Source organism: Lathyrus oleraceus, chromosome 2 (assembly GCF_024323335.1).
Source record: "Lathyrus oleraceus cultivar Zhongwan6 chromosome 2, CAAS_Psat_ZW6_1.0, whole genome shotgun sequence".
NCBI lineage: Eukaryota > Viridiplantae > Streptophyta > Magnoliopsida > Fabales > Fabaceae > Lathyrus > Lathyrus oleraceus.
The window spans coordinates 449,865,620-449,877,350 of NC_066580.1; the positions used below are offsets into that span (position 1 = coordinate 449,865,620).

Sequence of the window (11,731 nt, forward strand, 5' to 3'; positions counted from 1 at the left end):
TTTCTCCACCTTTTAGGCCACGATTGCCACCACCTTGCTACATTTTAGAGATTGCAGAAAAGATATAAAAGTGGAACCTCTCAGACTCACACGTCTCTCTCTGCTTCCAGTTTTCAAGTTCAAGCTTTATTTTATTCAGCATTATTTTCATTTAGTTTTCTAGGCAGTTTCTTACCTTGTAAAAGTGATAGTTTCTCCACATCAGGGACTATTACGGTTTATTATTTTACACATTTGGGATTCAATTGTAAGGATGATTCATTGCCAAAGCCTGCCAGAATTATTTTAATCGAAGATTCAAGATTCAGTTCCAATTCTTAAATTGCAATCCAGGTTTTATTTTGATTACTGTTTTATTTATTTATGCCTTATTGCATGTTTAATTTCCCAAATACCATGTCTGTTACCGGATCCATGTCCGGCTAAACCCTTAGGTATCGGTATGTAAAGACCGTCGAAATGACGGGATTCAATAAATAATTGATGTTAGTTTTTATAAAACTTATTTTTCTGGTTTTTAGTTTCTTATTTTAATCAAACTGTTTTTCGTACGAGAGTACAAAACAAACTAAGGTTACGGTCAATAAAAACGAGAGTTTGAGATTTTAACCAGATAGCTGAAACTAGACATTAATCCTAAACACAACGAGAGCGCTTTAGGATTAATTAGACTTTCTTTATATTCAAAAATTAATTTTAAATTCAAAATGAGACTGCGAGAGCCAAGCATTCTGGTTTAGGAGTATGGTCAGAGTCAATAAAAATGAGAGTGTGAGACTAAGTCCTTTCTATAAATAATTTCTACTAAAGAGTATTTTAACCAATAAGGTTACACCAACTATCTATCGAATCCCCGAAGTTTGAGGTATTACATACCGATATCCGCTATATCTCATATCTTTATTTTATTTATGTTATAGTTATTTATTTTCATCCCTCCAATCTTAGAACACTCATCAACCTTAGATTTACATAGCAACATTACACCACGGTACGTTCGATTATTAGTCCTTGTGGGTTCGATAATCTTTAAAACTACGTGATAGGACTGTGCACTTGCAATCACGATTCACATAGACTTACTAAGTCGCGATCAAGTTTTTGGCGCCGTTGCGGGGGACTAATTTAGTCGATATCCTAACTCTAGCGTTACCCAGTATAGACTAAGGCAAATAATTCTTTTTCCCTTTCTACATCTGTCGAGTGTATGCCAAGTACTCGCTCTCAAGGCAAGAAACTAAAGCTACAATTCGACGAACCCGAGCGTTATCTTAGATTAGAACGCCGGATACGAGACTTGATACGGGAACATCGTATTGAGCTAAATATTCCTGACCTTAACATTCCTACTTCTGAATCAGTTATTCATCCAGAGATGGCCGAAGGAGTGCAAAACCGTCCTCTTAAGTATTATGCAATCCCTTCACAAGATGAACCTCATAACATCATCGTTGCCCCTGTGATCGAAGGCAACAATTTTGAGCTAAAGCCTTCACTGTTGTCATCCGTACAGCAAAACGAGTTTTCAGGTAGTCCCACGGAGGACCCAAACCTACACTTGTCTGTATTTTTGCAATACGCAGACACGGTAAAAGCGAATGGTGTCAACCCAAAAGCTATAAGACTCCGTCTTTTCCCATTTTCATTAAGAGATAGAGCTAGAGCTTGGCTCCAGTCTCTACCATCCAACTCTGTCACTACGTGGAACGAGTTGAAGAAAGTCTTCTTAGCCCGATATTTCCCACCTAGTAAGATGGCTATGCTAAGAGCCCAAATAAAGGGGTTTAAACAAAAGGATAATGAATCACTTTTTGAAGCTTGGGAGAGATATAAAGACATGATGAGGCTATGCCCACATCATGGTCTAGAAGAATGGCTGATCATTCACACCTTTTATAATGGTCTCTTGTACAATACAAGATTGACAATAGACGTCGCCGCAGGTGGCGAACTGATGGATAAACCATACAACGAGGCATATCAACTCATCGAAAGTATGGCCCAGAATCATTACCAATGGGGAAGCGAAAGAACCTTTGTAGAGAAACCTCAACCGAAGGGAGGCATGTACGAATTAAGCAGTCTTGATCATGTCAACGCCAAGGTAGATGCCTTGACTCAAAAGATAGACAGCTTGACCATAACACCAGCAACCACCATGGCTGTCGTAGCACCAAACTGCGAGATATGTGGAGTTCAAGGGCATACTGCCCCAGAATGTCAACTCTTGACAGGAACCTCCACTGACCAGGTGAACTATGCTCAAGGAAACCCTTACTCAAATACCTATAACCCAGGTTGGAAGAACCATCCTAACTTCTCGTACAAAAATAATAATTCATTGTATGCACCTAACCAAGCACCTGCTGTACCACCAGGATATCAAAAAGCTGCCACAAACACTCAAAATGCTCCTAGGAAATCAAACTTAGAAATAATGATGGAAAACTTTATAGCTACCCAAGCCCAAACAAATAAAGATTTCTTAAATCAAAACATACACACTAGCGAGCAAATCAAGTAGTTAGCAAACAAGGTAGACACATTAGCCACCCATAATAAAATGTTGGAAACACAAATCTCACAAGTGGCTCAACAACAAGCACCTACCGCTACTCCTGCAGGCACATTGCCTGGACAGCCGCAACCAAACCCGAAAGGTCATGCAAATGATATTATACTACGAAGTAGGACAAAACTAGACGGACCGACCCTAGAACTCAAAACCCATCCATGCATCAAGACCCAGGTAAGGTAACTGAGAAGGAAGACGAACAAGAGGAAGATAAAAACGAAAGAGGCCGTAGAGAAAGAAGAACCTTATGTGCCTCCACCACCGTATAAACCCCCTATCCCTTATCCTCAAAGACTTGTTAAATCTAAAAGTGTAGGGCAATTAAAAAAATCCGTAGAGCTTCTAAAACAATTGAATATCACAATACCCTTTGCAGAAGCCATAACTCAAATGCCCTCATATGATAAGTTTCTCAAAGAAATCTTATCTAACAAGAAGGAGATAGAGGATAACGAAACCATTACACTTACTGCTGAGTGTAGCGCCATAATACAAAACAATATGCCTCCTAAGCTAAAAGACCCAATTAGTTTCTCCATACCCTATGTAATCGGAAAGTTTGTCATCGACAAAGCACTATGCGACTTAGGAGCCATTATTAGTTTAATGCCATTGTCCATATGTGAAAGGCTAAAAATGGGAGAACTAAGACGTATGAGGATGTCCGTACAACTTGCAGACCATTCTGTTAAATTTCCCGTAGGTATGCTAGAAAACATTCTGGTGCGCATATGACAATTCTATATTCCTACTGATTTTATAATCATGGATATAAAAGAGGATTCCAACATCCCTATCATATTAGGAAGACTATTCCTAGCTACAGCCGGAGCTATCATAGATGTTAAGAAAGGCAATCTAACCTTCAAAGTTGGTGAGGAAAATGTCGAATTCATTTTGATGCAATTCCTAAAGGCACCAGCTATAGACGACACATGTTGTCTACTAGATGTCATCGGCAAATGCATAAGAGAGATGGAGAATGAACAAACATCATACTCCGAAATACTGAAAATTCCAAGGCCTCCTACTTTTGAAGATGAAAATTTAAGTAAGGAATACCAAGATGACAACCTAAGCGAATGCCTAGCACTAACGCCCGATCATATGCCTTGCCCAGAGAAACCAACCCTAGAACTTAAGACGTTACCCAAAAATCTAAGGTACGAATTCCTAGACACTGAACTTGAGCGACCTGTAATAGTAAATGCATACTTAAGACAGATAGAGACCGAAAAACTTCTACATGTTTTGAGAAAATACCCAACTGCTTTAGGCTACAATATCTCAAATTTGAAAGGAATAAGCCCTTCCATATGCATGCATCGCATAATGCTAGAGGAAGACAATAAGACCTATAGAGAACATCAAAGAAGGATAAATCCCATCCTGAGTGATGTAGTAAAGAAAGAAGTGCAAAAGTTGTTAGAAGCAGGTATTATCTACCCAATATCCGATAGTCAATGGGTCATCCCAGTACATGTCGTACCAAAGAAGAGAGGCGTCACAATTGTTAACAATGAAAAAGGAGAATCTATAGCACAAAGAGTGGTTACTGGAAGTAGAATGTGTATTGACTATAGAAAATTAAACAAAGCCACTCGAAAGGATCATTTTCCTTTACCGTTTATTGATCAAATGCTTGAACGATTGGCTAAGCATTCTCACTTCTGCTACCTAGACGATTATTCGGGATTCTTCCAAATTCCTATTCATCTCGACGACCAAGAGAAAACGACCTTCACATGTCCCTATGGTACATTCGCCTACCAACGAATGTCATTCGGACTGTGTAACGCTCCCGCAACATTCCAAAGATGCATGATGTCAATTTTTGCTGATTTCATAGATGACATCATGGAAGTCTTCATGGACGATTTCTCTGTATGCGGACAGAGCTTTGAAGGCTGCTTATCGAATCTTGAAATGGTATTAAAAAGATGCTAAAAAGTGAACCTCGTGCTAAACTGGGAAAAATGCCATTTCATGGTCTGACAAGGAATCGTGCTCGGACGCATAGTATCCAACAAGGGGATTGAAGTCGACAAGGCCAAAATAGAAGTTATAGAAAACCTCCAGCCTCTGAAAACCATAAGAGAAATACGAAGCTTCTTAGGACACGCCGGTTTCTACCGGCGATTCATTAAAGACTTCTAAAAAATCACCAAACCACTGATTGGCTTACTGATGAAAGACACCGAATTCATATTTGACGACAAATGCCTAGAAGCGTTTGAATAACTGAAAACAACTCTTATTACCGCACCTATCATGCAACCTCCCGATTGGAGATTACCTTTTGAAATCATGTGTGACGCTAGTGACTATGTTGTAGGCGCGGTCTTAGGACAAAGAAGGGACAAGAAACTTCATGCAATATACTATGCAAGTAGAACCCTAGCCCTGTACAGATGAACTATGCCACCACAGAAAAGGAACTTTTAGCCGTAGTGTTCGCTCTCGATAAATTCTGTTCCTACCTACTAGGAGCAAAGATAATTATCTATACCTATTATGCTGCAATTAGATACCTGTTAAACAAAAAAGATGCCAAACCAAGACTCTTAAGGTGGATCTTACTATTACAAGAGTTTGACTTAGAAATCAAGGATAAAAGGGGCACTGAAAATGTTGTGGCTGATCACTTGTCAAGAATGGAAGGTATAGAACCTGAACGAGTGCCTATAAATGATGATTTTCCATACGAAAGACTCATAGCCCAATTAGAAAGCAATACAGCTAAAGATGCGTTAACCCATAAGGATACCAAAACAAACGAAGTAGTGGAAGCAATTTACACCCAAACCACACTACCATGGTACGCTGACTTCGTCAACTACTTAGCAGCTAGGGTGCTTTCGCCATACTTGACGTGCCAACAAAAGAAAAAATTCTTCCACGATCTTAAACACTACTATTGGGATGATCATATACTTTTCAAGAGAGGCGCCGATGGAATTTTCCGTCGATGTGTCCCAAAAGATGAGGTAGAAAATGTAATTTCCCACTGTCATTCTGCTCCTTATGGAGGACATGCAAACACCTCGAAGACTTGCGCTAAGATCTTGCAAGGCGGCCTCTTTTGGCCTACTCTGTGGAAAGATGTCCACATCGTGATCACAAATTGCGACCGGTGTCAACGCACTGGAAACATATATAGACGCGACGAGATGCCGCTTAAAGGCATTCTGGAAGTAGAAGTCTTTGATGTTTGGGGAATCTATTTTATGGGACCTTTCCCATCCTCTTTCGGTAACAAGTATATCCTTGTTGCGGTCGATTATGTATCAAAATGGATTGAGGCCATAGCCTATCCAACAAATGACACACGAGTGGTAATTAGACTCTTTAAGCGTATAATCTTCCCTAGATTCGGAATGCCGAGACTTGTCATGAGTGATGGTGGCTCCCATTTTATTTTAAGGATTTTTGAAAAGCTATTACTGAAATATGGAGTCCGACACCGCGTAGCAACACCCTACCATCCACAGACAAGTGGGCAAGTAAAAGTCTCAAACCGAGAAATTAAACAAATCTTAGAAAAGACAGTTGCCACCTCTAGGAAAGATTGGTCCTAAAAAATACCAGAAGCTCTATGGGCATATAGGACAGCTTATAAGACCCCAATAGAAACCATACCTTTTAAGCTAGTTTATGGAAAATCATGTCACCTACCGGTAGAATTAGAACATAAAGCATATTGGGCCATTAAGACCCTTAATCTCAATTATACTGCCGCATGCGAGATATTAGATATCCATGAACTATAAGAACTTAGGCTAGATGCGTATGAGAATGCCCGAATCTATAAAGAAAGAACAAAAAAATGGCATGACAACTGCATATTGAGGAAAAAGTTTAACCAAGGCGACAAGGTACTCCTGTTTAACTCCCGCCTCAGACTCTTTCCTAGAAAACTTCGTTCTAGATGGTATGGTCCCTTTGAAATTACCAATATCATTCCGAATTGAGCAATAGAGATAAAAGGAAAAACAAGCGAACCATTCATAGTAAACGGCCAACGTTTGAAACATTACCACAACATTGATAACAATGATTTCATTGCAAATCATAAGCTTGCAGAGCCTCGCGCTCATTAAAAAGAATAACGCCTATCCTATTTCTGTCGAGCTTACGACAATAAACAAAGCGCTTTGTGGGAGACAACCCACACTCTGTCTTTAACTAATTAATTTCATCACAAATTTATAATTATTACTATTGCTTAATTTTCGTTTCTTTGTTTTCTTCTTTATTTACTTCTCATAAAGTTAATCGGTACATTTCTATATTATTGACCATTACTAACTTAATGCTATTATCTACTTGATTTTATCTAGCTACTGACTATCACAATGCAACAAGTAGATTACATGGATATAGTCTTCAGAGGCAAAGCTCAAAGGAGACGTTTTGAGACTCTATTTCAGAGAGAAATGACACTAACCTTGTACCCAGATGGACGCACCATGACCAAGTTAGGCATAAGAGACGGTGTTATGTTTCTAATTAACCAACTAGGCTGGGACACCTTTGCTATCAAGAGAAAATTTAGTTCCTACAGTAGGTTGACTTTAGAATTCCTAAGCTCCCTAGTGCACATGCCAAACCACGGTATTGGATTTAAAAAAGGCCTAATCACCTTTAGGTTGTTTGATATTGATTACCGCTACACCCATAGAGAAATGGATGAACTCCTAGGATGCCCTAATGGTCCTGATACCTTTACCATTACCCAGGAAGACAAGCTAGTGGACCATTAATTAGACCTCTTTTGGGGTAGCATCATAGGAAACAACCATCCCGAGCCAGACCTTATGCATTAAGAGAACATCCATAACCATGCGATTCGTTACTTCCATAAGATCCTAGCTCACACCTTGTTTGGAAAGGAACAGAACAGAACCTTTGTGTCCAAAGACGAACTATTTATAATGTACTGTGCATCACAGGCCCGACCTGTTAACCCTGCTACATTCATGATAACTAATCTATACCGTATATCACAGGAGGATTATGGACCAATCTCAGTGGGAGGCTTAGTGACCATGATAGCGCATGCAATGGGACTGCATTACCCACTCGTCAGGGTCATACGACCTATGAACATCCGATTTTGTGACAACATCGGTATCATTAGGAACCTAGGCCTGGATGTGTTTGAATTCCTCATTAACAGCGAAGTAGTACACCTGTTTACCCTGCCAGACCCTAGGACGAGTGTACATGATAGGAACAACTAGCTCTATGATTTGGATGGACCACCACCCCAAATCTATGATCACCATGACAATTATCTCTCTAATGCTGAATCACACGCCCCATTTATACCTGTTGTACCTCTCACCGATCATGTTGCTGCCATCGAAGCTGTTTAGACAGACGTCGCCAATCTGAGAGGCGAGCTGAGCACTCTCCGCGTGGAATTCCACGACTTTATGGATGTAGTAACAGAGAACCTAGATCACATTTACCAGCATTTCTACTCGTTTGCTCCTCCTACCAGCAGTCGCCGTAATGGCTAATTTATTATAGTATTACCAATTTACTGACTTTTATTTTATTTTATTTTCTTATTTGAAATTTTATTGTTATTTGTTGTTACACATTGGGATTTATTTAATTACTTTATTTCTTTTTATTCCAGTAGACAAATTATTTCATCTTTTCCCGTCTACTCGATTCTTTTGTTCATAAATTTTGCGATTAAACTTCATTCCACTATATCATGTTTATTATTCCCATACAATATATATTATTGGTAAACTAAATTCCATGGTCAAAGCAAAATAAAGGCATACACATGGGAAACCACACTGCATGTGGCGCCTGCCACACACAGTTGTGGCGCCCATGTGACGGTTGTGGCGCAAGCCACTACACAAGCCTGCACGTGCAGGCTGTGTATTTTGACAATTCATATCACTTTTATGGTGTTGTCCCTTGCATGCAAGACATTGCCTTAATGTCGTTCAACCATTTTCAACCACTCTTTGACCAAGACATAAAAATCCGTAAATGCAATTTATTTACCAATTAATTTTCCAACCACCCTCACCTCTATATAAACCACCAGCATTGCCTCAACAAACCACATATTCCATTTACATATTTCTCTCCTCTCTTGCTCTATTCTCACTATTACACAAGGAGTGTGAAATCCATTATGACACAAATGAGGGAATACGAAATAGTGTTCAGAAACGGCGAGTCGGGTGAATTACAAGAGGAGACGTACACGTCTCTAAGCGCCAGAAAGATCGAATCAACAAGGTACGCCGATGAACACTGTTTATTTTCCTTAGGAATTCAAGATAGTGTTAACTATATGCTAGACACTTTAAATTTAAATTATTTTCTATCTCTCAAGGACCCTATATATGCTCAACTAACATTAGAATTCTTGAGCTCATTAATTTTTAGTCCCACACCCAACACAAACTGCTCTAGTGGGACTGTCCAGTTTCGTTTATTCAACGTCGAATATGCCCTTACATTTTCCCAACTAGCAGACCTACTACATTTCCCCCATGGGGATGGCGTAGTAAGTGAGGTCCCAGATACTAAGGGTTGGCAACGCGCCTTCCAATCATTTTGGAGGGCAATAACCGGTACAGTAACCCATAGTTTTGAGGGAAACCGAGCCACTTTAATTCAAAAGCCGACTATTTGATATTTCTGCCAAATATTAGCGTGCACCATTTTTGGCCGAGCAAATTCTAATAAGGTGAACGAAAAAGAACTCTTTTATTTGTTTGCCACAACAGGTGAATACCGCCCCATTTATGCTATCTCACATGCAGGTCATTGTCAATGCGAAGCGAGGCCCGATTATTTTTGGAGGTTTAATAACCTCCATAGCTAGTCCTAGGACTCGAAGAAAAATTCTCCAGGCTAACCCCGCTCCCGCATCATGCCATTGACATTGACATGGCAAGGAACATGAATCTAGTAAAACGAAGGAGTGATGATAAATTTAATTTAATAATTGTTAATAATGTGTTACAATATTTTATCCTCCCAAATCCAAATCGCACAGATGTGCGCAACCCGAATAATTATTGTTATACTAATGATCTGGTGCCTAACCAAGTCCCCGCGCACATTCCTGAGAATGTAGCTGCTGGCGGGGACACCGATGAGGATCACATTCCGGAGAAAACTGCTCCCACTACTGACCCACACACCACACACAATTCATTTGAAAATGTTGCAGGTACATCTTCCAGTCAAAGACCAAGAAGAAATGTGGCACCAACCACTCTTGATGAGATCTATGCTGAACTGCTGCGACATAGAGAATTAGACGCTCAGCGTGACCTACAGATCCAAACCATGGGAGCTCAGCAAATTGAAATGATGCAAATCATTCGCCAAATGCAGCATGATCAACACGACTACGCTTTCAGAACCAAACAGAACATGTTCGGCTTGATCGATGAAATGGAAACATTGACAATGCGTGTGGAAGATCTCCAGAACTATACGCCACCTCACCAGCCAGGAAACGGTGGACGTCCACGTACACGTGGCAGAAGGCGTCAGTAGCAGAATAACCAGGTTCTACCTTTCTTTCCTATCTTATGTCGTTGCATTGGGGACAATGCAAGATTTAAGCATGGGGGAGGAAACTTTACCGCTTTTTATTTACCGCTTTCTAGTTAGATTTAAAATATTATTATTTCCTTTTGTTATTTTATAATTTTTTGGTTATTTTAATTTTTGTTAAAGTGTCAGTCAAGTTAAATATCAATGTGTTGTCGAGTCTTTATACGTGGTTTCCGTTATTTACCAACGCTCCTATTTACTTAAGCCATACAAAATTTTCGCAAAAATCTAGACTTGGAGATACAATACACCTTTTGAAAATTCTAACCTATAAATCAAACAGAGGTTGAATTGTAGAGATTTGGAAAAACTTCATAAGATCGATATCGTTCTAACACCTTAAATCTCCCAAGTATAAGATCGATTTAAGTACTTGTCATACCATAGCCTTAAATTCTATCCTTTAATATTTCCTTAAGTAGTTTATCTAGCAGTCAGCACCATCCTAAGCACACACTACGCAAGAAGTCGACGCAAATAAGTGTATGATTTCAGGCTTAAAAGAATAAAAGATTACGAAATGTATGAAAAATGTTGTTCCCTCTAAGTTAGGTGATACTCATCCGGTCATTTATCCCAATGGTATAACCATCTTCAATTGTTATTTGAGCCAAAGTGCGAAAAAGAAAGAAAGAAATAATGATGAGATCATAGTCACTAACATACTATCTTGCTATGAATGTGAAAGGATAACGGGCTTAATGTGATTGCGTCAGAATGAAAAAAAAAGATAAAAAGAAGGTTTAGTAAGGTAGACTTAGGCATGACAACATGATTCAGATTGGTTTGTATAGAAGGGAGACTTATGGTTGCAACATTGCGACTGTGTGTTCTAACGATACCCTTATGTGGAAGTGAGTATCTGTTAATACAATTTTGAACCAAAGTAAAGTTTATAGACTAGAATGAGTATCCGAATGCATTTATGTTTTCTACGAGTCTTGATAATGTATGATGCAAATATTTTACAAAACGTTTTTATGTACGCGGCATTTGCTTGAGGACAAGCAAAAGTTTAAGTATGAGGGAGTTTGATATTGCAAAAACGTATCGTATTTCTGGCTCCATATGCATTTTTTTTACTCGATTAACACTTATTATTATGCAGTATTTCATGTTTATTGCAGATATTTATCGATTAAAAGGTTTACCGCAAGCAAAATGGAAAACAGCAAAAAGGAAAGAAAAAGGGAAGAAAAAGAGAAGAAAATGAAGCTTTCAAAGAGATAATGGGCCACCAAAGCAAATGGGCTTGTGGCGCCCATTACCCAAGGAGTGTGGCGCCTGCCACATTGGCCCAAGAGGTAGGTGGCGCCCGCCACCAGCCCTTGAGAAGTGGTTGCTACAAAGGTGGCGCTCGCCACTCATTAAGAAGCTAGGGTTGTGGCGACCGCCACAACCTAGTCTTCCACCATTTTCTCCACCTTTTTAGCCATGATTGCCACCACCTTGCTACATTTTAGGGATTGTGGAAAAGATATAAAAGTGGAACCTCTCAGACTCACACGTCTCTCTCTGCTTCCAGTTTTCAAGTTCATGCTTAATTTT

At 39.4% G+C, this 11,731-nt stretch overlaps 1 non-coding gene across 1 annotated transcript; it reads right to left on the minus strand.

Annotated features, from left to right (window-relative positions):
- Positions 1-1,759: 1,759 nt before the first annotated feature.
- LOC127124835 (small nucleolar RNA R71) lies at positions 1,760-1,866 on the minus strand. Its single transcript, XR_007804312.1, has one exon. It is a non-coding gene; the product is annotated as a small nucleolar RNA R71 (small nucleolar RNA).
- Positions 1,867-11,731: the final 9,865 nt, after the last annotated feature.